This window comes from Neofelis nebulosa, chromosome 5 (assembly GCF_028018385.1).
Source record: "Neofelis nebulosa isolate mNeoNeb1 chromosome 5, mNeoNeb1.pri, whole genome shotgun sequence".
NCBI classification, from domain to species: Eukaryota; Metazoa; Chordata; class Mammalia; order Carnivora; family Felidae; genus Neofelis; species Neofelis nebulosa.
Window position 1 is genome coordinate 140,842,529 of NC_080786.1, and position 12,911 is coordinate 140,855,439.

Sequence of the window (12,911 nt, forward strand, 5' to 3'; positions counted from 1 at the left end):
CTTTAAAAAGAGCCTAACCCCAGCAGCACAAGCTAGGACTTCACTGTGATTCCGCTTTTATATAAAAACGTGGCATTTGAGGGGTGCCTTGGGTAGGTCAGTCTGTTAAGTGTCTGACTTTGGCTCAGGTCATAATATCATGGTTTGTGAGTTCGAGCCCTGCATCCGGCTCTGTGCTGACGGCTCAGAGCCTGGAGCCTGCTTCAGATCCTGTGTCTCCCTCTCTCTCTGCCACTCCCCTGTTCATACTCTGTCTCTCTGTCTCTCAAAAATAAATAAACATTAAAAAAAATGTGGCATTGGTAGTAATTATAAGGATAACATAAATTTGGTGCAAAAAACACAGAAAACAGAACAAAAAAATAACAATAATTCACTTGCAATCCCACCAGCAAGATAACCGAGATATTTTTTAAATATCATTTATTATCTTCAACCATTTTATTATCTAATTTTTATTACTGTGGTCAATGAGAATGGATTCTATGAGGTTCCTGAAGCAGGCGGGGAGGCCCTTGGAATCAGAACAATTAGGTCTGAGGACACAGACATGAAATCATGAAGGGAATTTTCCTCCAGTTTCATTCTTCAGTATGTATTTCTCGATTTTTCTGGTAGGCTGTTCTGCATAGTTGGTGCAGTTTTTTGTTTGTTTTTACTTCCAAATAAGTTATCAGATACGAAGCAAATTGGAAAACTAAAATAAACCCAAGGCTTGCTCTATCGAGGTTAGTATCACATTTCATTTTTAAAAAACTGCTAATGTCTTTAGTGAGTCCAAGTAAGTAAAATGGGAAAGGTTATTTAAACACAAAATACTGAAAAGACAATTTTACCGCTCTTGCAGTTTTATAAAGGCCAAGTCATTCTGGCAACTGCATACAATCTGGGCTCATATTCCCCTGGAGCCGTCACTGCTCGTGTTGGGGTGCTCTGGGCATCCATCCATAATATCCCAGCCTTGCCCCCTGAGCTCTGAGCCAATTAAGAGGGAACAGGTAGAGATGAAAACATCATCTTTACCTGTGATAAAAGCCAGGCCCTTACTAACCCACACAATGCTTTCTTTGGGGAGTGAGTCACATGTAGGGCACGTGGCTTGTCAAGCCATGTGCAGTGTAGACAAATTTCAGCTCCAACCTGAACCCTCAGCTGCACATGACAGAAGAGGGAGTCTGAGTGACACCCCTGTGTCCTGTCCAACCTGCACAAGGTAAGTGGTGATCCTGCCCGATCAGCACCCCTTCCCAGACTTGTGAGATTAGCCCTTCTTACCGGAGTTAGAAATACCCGGAAGGTGGGCCAAAGGAATGGCACACAGTGTGCCCCCTCAACAGTGAGCAATCTTTCTCTGCTATTCTCTGAAAAAAAGTGCATTCTAATGGACTCCTATCTGATAAGTGCTTCATTGGTGGAATTCTATATTTAGAATGATGGAAAGTACTGGTTAAGCAAGGCAGGTCAGGTCATGGGAGAAAGTAAGATTTCAACATTCATAAATAGTTAATTTCACTCAAAGAGCCTAAGGATTTATGCTGATAATTATAAGGGTAACAGGCAAGTATGGATAAGATCAGCACAAATCTATCTATCTATCTATCTATCTATCTATCTATCTATCTATCTATCTATCTATATCTATCCATCCATCCATCTCTATGTATTTATCTATGCAGATATAGATAGATATATATCTCATCACAGGGGAGGAAGAGATCTGTTCCTGTTGACAGCACATCATATTTATATACACGATAGCTCATTTGAAATGTACGTTTATGCAGATCAAAAAAGCCCGTATCAATTCTGTATGGTCTTCTGACCATGAACATAGCTGTGTTTAACACAAAACTCGCTCCGTACTAAACATTTCTGGAACAGCAATGGCCCTTCCTCTTCGAATCAGCTGACTCATACGATCCCTCAACAATGCGTAGGGACACCTAGCCTGGAGATGGAAAATGCTTGGAGACAGAAGGGAAGTGTCTGTCTTAAGCATGAACAGTGCAGGGGAGTGGAGAGACTGAAAGAACTCGCTGTAAGGAAAATAATCTGAAGCCAAGAAAGATAAAAACATCTTATCATCAATGAGCTCATTCATTTATTTGTTCATTTATCTACCTGTTCAGCAATCCTATCATCTTCCAGGCCAGTGCAGGAACTAACTAAGGTAATTTCTTTTTACTCAGTGCTCACGGCCCAGAGGACAGATGAGCATAGAAGTAATTCCATGCAAGTGCTGTGGGAAGGGGTATGGACCGAGCGAGAAAGAAATGAGCTTGGATTTTCCAGCTGGAGACAGTGGATGATGCTGTTACGGAACAGAGACTGCCAAGGTATAGAGAGTGGGCTGCCCAAAGGCTGGGACTTTTCTGGCACGAGGGAAGTAAAAAGGAAGCCGCTCAGAAGCCAGGAGCTCTAGAGCGTGGAACCCAGAGGGGAGAGGAACACGCTGACCTACACTAGGTGTATGCCATTCACAAATTCTATGGGTTCTGTTGGTACCCGCAGCTCATGAATAGGCCAACTGTACAGAAAGGCAGGGGAATTATAGGATACTTGAGAGACAGGTCAACAAAAAACCGGGGAAGGGAGTGGGCAAGGTGTATACTACACTGATCAAACCAGAAACACGTTTAAGGAAGTGATAGGAGGAAGAACGGTGCTATTTTGATGGTGGTGGGGGTGGGGGAGGTTGTGACCAGGACAGGGGAGCCGTCTGGAGTTGTGTCTATCGGAAGAGCAAAGATGGGGGAGAAAGACAACTTCTCCTCAGACATGTTTGTGATACTCCAGCACATCGTGATGGCCATGTCCTGCAGCCCCTGAAAATATGGGCCCGGAGAGCTCATGGCCATGTTGAAACAGCCCAAGGCGAAGCACAGATGCGAAAATGGAAAGTTTCCCAGATTTTAGCACAATCCTGCAAGTGTTCTGGGGGGAGAAGCCCATACTCGATTCCCGAAGAGGGGTTTATCAGGAATTGAATTCTGTTAGATAATACGACACGGCGCCACCCAGAACGAAGTGTCTCGTTCCAGCTGAAGACTCTTTCGAGTGTCAACCTTCAGTGCTTGCCAATAATGTCAAATTAGTAGTTATGGTTAAGAACTACAAGGAGCAAGCGATTTCTTATCCCAATAGAGGGTTATGGGTCTTTTGTTTTTTCTCCAATCACCTCATTGTCAATATCCATGAGATGTTAAAAAGAAAAAAAATCAACCTTATTTTTTTACTCTGCAAAGCACAAAGAGAAAATTGTGTGGGAGGTGAAAAATAAAGTAGACCCAACCTTTCTGCTAATTTAACTTTGGAGACGCTCTCCTCTTAGACAATGATCAAGTCAAATGGGACTGGTTATCACTGAGTCTGGCTGTGCTTTAAAGTTACCAAGTGAACCATGAATCCTGGTGCCAGAAGGTATATTCCACTGAGCATGTTGGGAAATTACCCTAGGGGGCCACTTTCTTAGTGAGAACGGATAGCCCTTTTCACTGCCAGAGACAACCGCCTTCCATGACGTACAGCTTCTAGCCCCACGTGGGAGACCTTGCCCTGCTATTTCCTTTTTAAAGGGCTTTTAATCTCCACATTTCCGGGTCTCTGCACTAGACCTCAGCCAAGTCCCCGATGCTTTTCCTGTTGAAAATTTACATGGAATCCTAGTAGTTTCTTCAAAAAAATTGCTTGTGTTATTCTCATCTCAGCACAGTTCAATCTGGTCTGTCCTCCACCCTGCTCTGAAAAAGTCTCGACTTAGAAATGAAAAAAACAAAAACAAAAAACAGACTTCACCTCAAATTATGACACATTTTATGAAAAGTTATCAGTTGGGTCTGAGATTTCTATTCTTTCCTTTTTACGTAATCAGCCTTAAAAATGTAACTACCATTTTCTGAATACATAATACTAAAACGTGATCATCTTCGATAATACGTAATTAACTTTAAAATTATTTCTAACATTTATTTATGTTTGAGAGAGAGACAGAGTGTGCATGGGACACGGGCAGAGAGACAGGGAGACACAGAATCCAAAGCAGGCTCCAGGCTCTGAGCTGTCAGAGCAGAACCTGATGAGCAGCTTGAACTCATGAACTGTGAGATTAAGACCCGAGCTGAAGTTGGATGCTTAACCTACTGAGCTACCCAGATGCCCCCATAATTAATTCGCTTTAAAATTCAGAGTCCTCTATACTAATTCTCATAGTGCTCCAACAGCTTTTTGAAATTTTTGATGTGATGTAAGCAAATCTTTATTTGAATATATTTCAAGCTTCAACAACAAATTAAAAAATGATTCACATCATGGTGCATTTATACATGTCTTTTCATCTTCCAAGCGCAGTAAACATTAATTAACCCCGGCTAATTAAAACAACCATGGTTTACAAATTTACCCATTAATCAGCCTCAAGCAAATGCAAAGCATTTAAAGTCTTTCATAATTTGAACCAATTTTACACGGAACTTATTTTTCTTTAAAAGAAGAGGTCATAAATTCAAGACACGCAGCCCTTTGACTTAAATTTGACAGTGTTTTAGAAGGAAACGTGGACAATTTTTCAGATTCATGAAAGTCAAGGGAAAGGAAAAAATATAGCTGCATGATATGGGTCAAGTTATATCTCCCTAAAAGATATATTCAAGTCCTCATGCCCACTACCTATGAAAATGACCTTATATGGAAAGAGGGTCTTTGTAGATGTAATCAGGTGAAGATGAGATCATACTGGAATAAGACAGGCCCTCATTCAATATGGAGTAGGGTAGACCCCACTGGAGTTAAGGTGGGCTCTTGATCATTCTGGAGAAGAGGGGAGAACACTATGTGAAGGCAGAGACTGGAGTATCTACAAGCCAAAGTATGTCCGGGATTGTCACCAGCACCAGAAACAAGAGAAAGAAATGGAAGAGATTCTCCCCTAGAGCCTTCAGAGGGAGCATGACCCTGAGGACATCTTGATTTTGGACTCCTGGTCTCCAGAATGATGAGAAAAGAGATTTCTGTTGTTTCAGGCCACCCGATTTGTTGTAGTTAGTTCTAGCAACCCTAAGAAATTAAAATACCACCCATACAGGTGAATATGAACCATCCGCAAATAAGACAACCATTTCTGGCTATAATAATCACCTGGGAATAGAATGTGGTTTCTTCCTGAGCCCTTTACTCCAGGTTGGAATAGGTAGACTGGGGAGAAGAGTAAAGAGCTCTGCCGTTAGTGCAGAAATGTTTTCCCCTGAACACCAGCAAGTGTTTTGGGGAGACTAAATGGTCCCTTCATTTCAGCAACTCTCTCCCATCTAGAGAGAATACCATCCACTTCCCTTTCTTGGCCATCAATGACTGCATGCCTTATCCCGATAAGGCCAAAGGAATTTGGGACACCAGTGTCAACTCTTAAGCTCAGCAAGGAAGTGAAAAGGCTTCGGTTTCAAATACCTTGTAAGCACAAAGGTCCTGCCATATCCTCTCTAAGAAGCCAGAAGCTGAGCCCTCCCTGGCAGCACACCGTGTAGCAAATGCCTGGCAGGTTTCAGGTTTTACTAACTCCAGGGTGATGAAAACACCACCATCACTAATGCCAGAACCGAGTTTGCTACCATACCTGCATTCAGCAACTACACTGAGGGAAGTTGGAACAGCTTGGAGTCAATCTATAGCATTGAGCTCATCAGTGGCAATTTAAAATTCACATTCGACAAGTCAGATCTTGAAAAAAAATACTCTGTAGCCTACAAGTTTTTCTTTATACTTTCTTTAAAAAATTTTTTTGAAATATTTGTATTTGAGAGAGAGAGAGTGAGTGTGAGTGAAGGGAGAGAGAGAGAGGGAGACACAGAATCTGAAGCAGGCTCCAGGCTCTGAGCTGTCAGCAGAGAGCCCGACGTGGGGCTTGAACCCATGAGCCGCAAGATCATGACCTGAGCCCAAGTCAGATGCTTGACCGACTGAGCCACCCAGGTGCCCCAAGTTTTTCTTTATTCTTGTATGGCACACAGATGATTGGAATAGAATACTTTTATAAAGTAGAGTGTTTAATAGCAACTTCTGGGTTATTTGTGACCCTTTGGCTCAAGAGAGGAGGAAAATATGGCTACCAATGCCAGGTTACAGGCCATATCATGTTACATATTTCGTTACACTGTCTGGTCTGTCCTTCCACATTCCTACTGGGAATGCTTGGCTTTAGTTACTCAAAAAAAACCAAAAAAACCAAACAAGGGGCACCTGGGTGGCTCAGTCAGTTGGGCGTCCGGCTTCGGCTCAGGTCATGATCTCACAGCTCGTGAGTTCCAGCCCCGCATCGGGCTCTGTGCTAACAGCTCAGAGCCTGGAGCCCGCTTCGGATTCTGTGTCTCCCTCTCTCTCTGCCCCTAACCCACTCATATTCTGTCTGTCTCTCTCAAAAATAAATAAACATTTAAAAAACAAACAAACAAACAAACCCCATAAGAGTGTGTGGATAAATTAGTGAGAAACAAATTACAAAAACCCACCAAATCTCTCTCCACGTCAAATGTATGCTTATATATATAAGACCTTTTTTTATCAACAAGGTCTTATATTAAGTTCATAAAGGCAGAGTGTAGGCTGCCAAAGGGAAACCTAGTTCCAATGATTTAGGGAGAATATCTTCCATGGTCACCCCTTTCTTGTTCTTTTCAAGTATACTTATTTGAGAGAGAGCAGGCAATCGCATGAGTCGGGGAGGGGGAGAGAGAGAAAGAGAAAGAGAAAGAGAAAGAGAAAGAGAGAGAGAGAGAGAGAGAGAGAGAGAGAGAGAGAGGAATCCCAAGCAGGCTCTGCACTGTCATCGGAGAGCCTGACACAGGGCTTGAACTCACAAACAGTGAGATCATGACTTGAGCAGAAATCAAGAGTCGGACGCTTAACTGACTGAGCCACCCAGGCGCCCTCCCCTGACTTTCTTAACATGAACCCGTGTGCACTACAAAGATGAAAGTTAAGGAATGTTGAAGAGAGAGGGATACGGTACACTGGATATATACAAATGCACGTTTAGTCAAATTTTACAGACTCAACCATGTTTTCATGTTTTCCCCCCAAAATGGTATGTTGAAGCCTTAACCTTCAATGTGACTACATTTGGAGACAGGGCCTTTAAGGAGGTAATTCAGGTTAAATGAGGTCATCAGGGAGGGGCCCTCTTCCGATAGGATTGGTGTCCTTCGTAAAAGGAAGAGACAGCAAGCATCTCTGTCACTCCGTGAGAGAAAAGGCCGTGTCAAAGCACGAAGGCACAAAGCACGAAGGCAGCCACCCACAAGCCATGGAGAGAGACTTCAGGAGTCAACCAAACTAGTTGAGACCTTGATCTTAGATTTCCAGCTTCCAGAATTTGGGGGGTGGGGGGAGCCCATTTCTGATGCTTCAGCCACCTGGTGTGTGGAGTTTTGTTATGGCAGCTTGAAGTCACTAAGACACTCACTTTGTCATACCCAGGTCAAAGAAGAAGCAAAGGTCAGAGCAGCTTTCCCTGCGGCATTTTGTTCCTTTCTTCTGTGTGTGTGTGTGTTTGAAGAAAGACAACAGCTAAAGATGAGAAAAGTAGTATACGTGATCAAGAGGTCACCAGGGAATCTCTTGTACTGCACCTTTCATGGAAATGACAAGGAAGTGATTTATTTCTGGTGTCACTCAGTTCGGGGTTTGAAAGTGCACCTGACCTTTGGGGTTTTTCAGTTTTCTTTATTTTTCATGGCCATTCGCCAAGAAGTTCTCAAGTGCTCCCCTCTGCTGCCTTCTTCCTTCACTATAGGTGGCAGGGAAAAGTCCAAATGACAACTTCCCTACGTGTCTGGGACATTTCTAGTTATGTTGTCTATTTGCTTTGGGGGAAACGAGGAGATGGTTCGTGTTTTCCATACCAAGTCACCACACAAGATAGTTTAAGAAGCAAAGGAATATAATTTGCTTTCCCGTATAACCTGCAAAATACATATGCCGTTGCTTAACAGAGTGAGTTGTTTCTCAGGTTGGGCACCTGGAGGTGGTTCAGAGCACGCCTTTTCTTGGTAATTTTTTTGTCAATTCCCTGAGAACACACGTTAAATTCTCCGACAACCTGAGGTAGCACTAAGCTCTCTGACAATCCTCTAAGAATAAGCTTTTACTGTTTGCCATGTACAACGCTGACAACTCCAAGTGTATTTTGTCAATTTCCCCTCTCACTTCTTATTAAAAGAAGATCACTCTGAATTTGAAGAGAGCCTAAATGGGTAATTTCTGCAAGTAAAATGTCAGTATCTATAATAAAAAATGAAGAATCTAAAGAGGGAAGAAAAGACAGAATAGTAGATTCACAGTTTCTGGAAGAGCACATGAAAAAGTAAATGGGGAAAACGTTATGAAAGATGGCATTTTCCAACCGAAGACTGCTCTCTGCTTGTACTATTTAGTCCTTTTAGATACAGTTAATCAACACTGATAAGCACTTTATGCTAATCCTTTTTCATAGTTAATAAGAAGTCTTAACTTGGATAAATAAAACCATCAACTCTGTCGCACCTAAAACCAATTCCCAACAAATCTGAACCTCAAGGTTAATAATGCTTCACTTTCATATTTCATACAAGTCACAGCATTGGAAACAAGCGACCACTAGAAATCCACATGGCCTAATTACCAGGATATATGAATTCTCAATGACAACAATGGCTATTCTATTTCAAGACTAATCTAACTGTAATCTAAGGCTGTAAGAATTCTTAACTTTTTGCTATTTCATATAAGACTTCTGAATATTTTTAAAAAATGTTTATTTTTGAGAGAGAGAGAGCGAGAGCGCTCACGTGAGCAAGTGGGAGAGGGGCAGAGAGATGGAGACAGAGGAACTGAAGTGGGCTCTGTGCTGACAGCAGGGAGCCAGATGTGGGGCTCAAACTCACTCATGAATCATGAGATCATGACCTGAGCCAAAGTCAGACGCTTAACTGAGTAAGCCACTCAGGTGCCCCAAGACTTCTGAGTATTTAAGAATCAACTGAGGGGGTAAGAGAAATGCAGTTTTCTGTAGCTCAGAGGTGGGGCCCAGGAACGTGTTTTTTTTTTTTTTTTTTTTTTTTTTTTAATGCTTTTATTTATTTTTTTTTTGAGACAGAGACAGAGCATGATCAGGGGAGGGGCAGAGAGAGAGAAGGAGACACAGAATCCGAAGCAGGCTCCAGGCTCTGAGCTGTCAGCACAGAGCCCGACACAGGGCTTTAACTCACAGACTGTGAGATCATGACCTGAGCTGAAGTCAGACACTTAACCGACTGAGCCACCCAGGTGCCCTAGGAACGTGTATTTTTAACAAGGATTCCTCCATGTTATTGTGCTTCGACTGGCCCCAAGAACACATTAAGAAACAATGGCTACCAGAATAACAATTTCCACAGGGTGTGTGTTAGATGAACTCTGAGATGCCTTTCAGGTCCAAGGGCTTACAGCAACCAGACTGAAGACATCAGTGAATGCCAGATACTCTGTGTCCACCGGCTGATGGCACAAAGGTGTAGCAACCACACAAAACAGTGAGGAAAGCTCAAGTTATGTGCTATGGATCAATCAGCTCATTATACTAGCCTGCTCGATTAGTGGGTTGCTCCAAGGGCTTGAAGCCCAGACGAACAAGGCTGTATGTCAAACCAGAACACTCAGACCCAATCGCCCACACAGGCGAACATTCTGTTCCAATGTGACTATTTTTTCGAAAACACATCGTGTTTGTCCACACCCAAGTACGTGAAGACCTGCTTTGATTTCTGAAGGGCTATGGCAAGACATATGGAACCCCTTGGCCTTTGGCTGTTTTTATAGCACATTCACAAGTCTCTGATTTTGATCAAGCCTCTAAATCAGCCAGAATCCTTAATCTGAACAACGAAAGGTCTGATTCCACTTTTCTGCTCCTTCGAAGAGGTACAGGCAGCAGAGTGGATACAGGTCCATACTGAATGTAGGAAGGGAACTACCTCTTCATTTTACATCAAGGAGTTCTAGAAAGCAAGGTCTCTTTCATATTTTCATACTACATCTGACTTACATCAACTGCATGATAATTGATAGGCTCTCTAGGACCCCGCCCCCCCCACTTTTTGATAACTGTGTTTTAGTAAACTCATAGATAGTGTCACCTTAATTTCTCTTATACCTAAAGGAAATACTTAAAGGAGGGGCGCCTGGGTGGCACAGTCGGTTAAGCGTCCGACTTCGGCCAGGTCACGATCTCGCGGTCCGTGAGTTCGAGCCCCGTGTCAGGCTCTGGGCTGATGGCTCGGAGCCTGGAGCCTGGAGCCTGTTTCCGACTCTGTGTCTCCCTCTCTCTCTGCCCCTCCCCCGTTCATGCTCTGTCTCTCTCTGTCCCAAAAATAAATTTAAAAACGTTGAAAAAAAAATTTAAAAAAAAAAAAAAAAGAGGAAAAGGAGGCAAGACAACTGGTGGAGGGACTCATCCTATAAACTCTAAACACGTTCCGGCATGGCCTAAATGCTGGATTAAAGAGATGCCTCCCAATATTCTCATCTATCCCTCCTTTTCTTGAAGCAGTTTCTTTTTTCTCTTCCTCATGATAATGGGCATTTGCTAACAGCAGTTTGGAAACTATTCAATTTGATTCTTAGCAGAGAATTGAGGGGCTGTTCCTATTGCTGTTACTATCCTCAAAACACTTTAATTTGGTTAGTTTGCTCCAACTGTTTGCTCTTGGTATTGAAAAAAAAAAAGTTGCTGGGGCGCTTGGGTGGCTCAGCCGGCTAAGTATCTGACTCTCGGTTCAGGCTCAGGTCATGATCTCACGGTTTCGTGAATTCGAGCCCTGCACTGGGCTCTGTGATGACAGCATGGAGACTGCTTGGGATTCTCACTCTCCTCTCTCTCTGCCCCTCCCTGGCTCATGCTGTCTCTCTCTCTAAATAAATAAACTTAAAAAATTATTTAAAAAAAGACAAAAGAAAATTGCTAAGAACTTCTAGAACTCACTTTGACTGACATCAACTACCCTAATAAATAGAAAGGATAGCAATCGTGTAGTAGGAAGTATTTCATTCCTTTTCACCAGAATTACAGAAAAACTGAGAGCTTTGTGGGTGACCATGGAATTAAAATAAAATCCTGGGAGAAGAAAACAGAGATGCTCTAATGCTTTCACTGGTTATTTAAATTGGTGGCTTAGACGATTTCGTTTCTTGGAACATTGCATTTCAACCCAACATCACATACTGCAGTTCCCCTATAATTTTAGAGGCACTGAACCCCAAAATGAGAGAAAGATAAACTAAAGAGGTGTCTGAGAAGGGGAAACTGAGTCTTGTCTATCATTCATCCTTTTCTAATAGTCACTTTAAAGGTCGTAATGCTTATCAAAAAAGTATATGCAGTACTGAGGGGCATGAAAATTATAAGCAGCAGTGTCTCCACAAGTGTCCCAGTGTATCCGCAGGCATCTGGTGCGAAATTAGAAAAGACGGCACGTTTTATATTTGTTAGGGAGAGTCAAATGGTCCTGCAGGTTACACCCTTATGCTGGGCCGTAGCTTAGGTAAGTGACTTTCCAGTTACCCTTGTCGTGACAGCAGTAGGACAAGATTTTTAAAATGACTAATTTGAAAAAATTATGTTTTGATTTGTACTATTTAATCATGAGAGTTGTGCATCATCTATGACTGCTCAGTAATTATTTATCTTTTCCTGTGAACTAGAGCTGCTGTAGTCTATGAATTAAGCAGATACAATAATTCACTCAGGTTTTCTTCTTAAGCATTTTTGTTGTGGCATGCAGTTTTTGTCATGTGGATTTACGTGATGAAACGGGCTCCCTGGGGTGCTAGGACAGATCCTTACTGTTTATTCACTTTTCGCAAGTTAAATACATTCTAGATCAGTCGTTCACAAAGTTTAGCATGCATCAGGGTCAGCTGGACAGCTTGCTAAAAGATCGCTGATCCTCACCCCGGTGTTGCTGGTTCAGAAGGTCAGGGCTGGGACCAGAGAATGTGCATTTTTTTTTTAAAGTTTATTTAAGTAATCTTTCCACCCAACATGTGGCTTGAACTCACGACCCCCAGATCAAGAGTTGCTTACTCTACTGATTGAGCCAGCCAGGCGCCCCGGGGAATGTGCATTTCTAACAAGTTTGCAGGGGATGCTGATAGTGCCAGTCCTAGAACGGTTCTAACTGAAGAATTCCTTGGAGACAGGCATCTGTAATTACTTATATTGAAAATCTGCTTCAGGAGAGACAAATGCCTGAGATTTGATTCATACCCTCCAAGAGCTTTTACTTAGGATGCAGCAATTAGTTGACTATGCACACATCAAAACAATAGTGGACACGTGTAATATATAAAATATATGATCAGAGGACAGATGTTTTGTGTTAATCAAAGGTTTAAAAAGGGAGATAACATGAGAGGTGGGGTTTTGAAAGCTGCTGGGCATGGGTGCTGCAGACAAACAGAACAGCATCAATAAATGTATCCAGGCCAGGACTGTAGGGATATTATCAGCTCTCCTGGAAAGTCAGGTTCATGCAGAACAAAAGGAGTAAGTATCTGCCCTGCCTGTCCATGGTTATTTTGAGGACCAAGTGAGTCTTTATGAAAAGAAAGCAAAAAAGAAAATCAGTCATCAAAAAGAAGGTAACCAAGTATGTAAGATAAACTTACAAAAAATATCCATAAAATCTTCCATTAAATTCTTTTTCTTTCTTCCTCTATTCCTTTTTCTAAATACATTTGAGTGGCACCAAATGAACTACGCCCGCACAGTCGTGAAAATGGTTCCCTGTCCTGGCTTGGGAGACTGCCTAACGCTGTGTATGATTTGAAGGTCTTCAGCCACTGACATTCACAGAGCTAAAACCTTTATGTCAGATCCCTTACAAGCGATTAAGCCCTGGCTAGCG

The 12,911-nt window shown here is 42.4% G+C and overlaps 1 protein-coding gene and 1 long non-coding RNA gene across 8 annotated transcripts in view; one reads left to right on the plus strand and one right to left on the minus strand.

The window, feature by feature from the left end:
- Positions 1-2,275, plus strand: part of LOC131512738 (uncharacterized) — a 33,824-nt gene extending 31,549 nt beyond the window's left edge. The window contains exon 4 of the long non-coding RNA XR_009262276.1: positions 2,190-2,275. This is a non-coding gene — a long non-coding RNA (uncharacterized LOC131512738). The remainder of the gene's footprint in view (positions 1-2,189) is intronic.
- Positions 1-12,911, minus strand: part of APP (amyloid beta precursor protein) — a 279,739-nt gene that overhangs the window by 40,292 nt on the left and 226,536 nt on the right. The gene's annotated exons all lie outside the window — the stretch shown is intronic.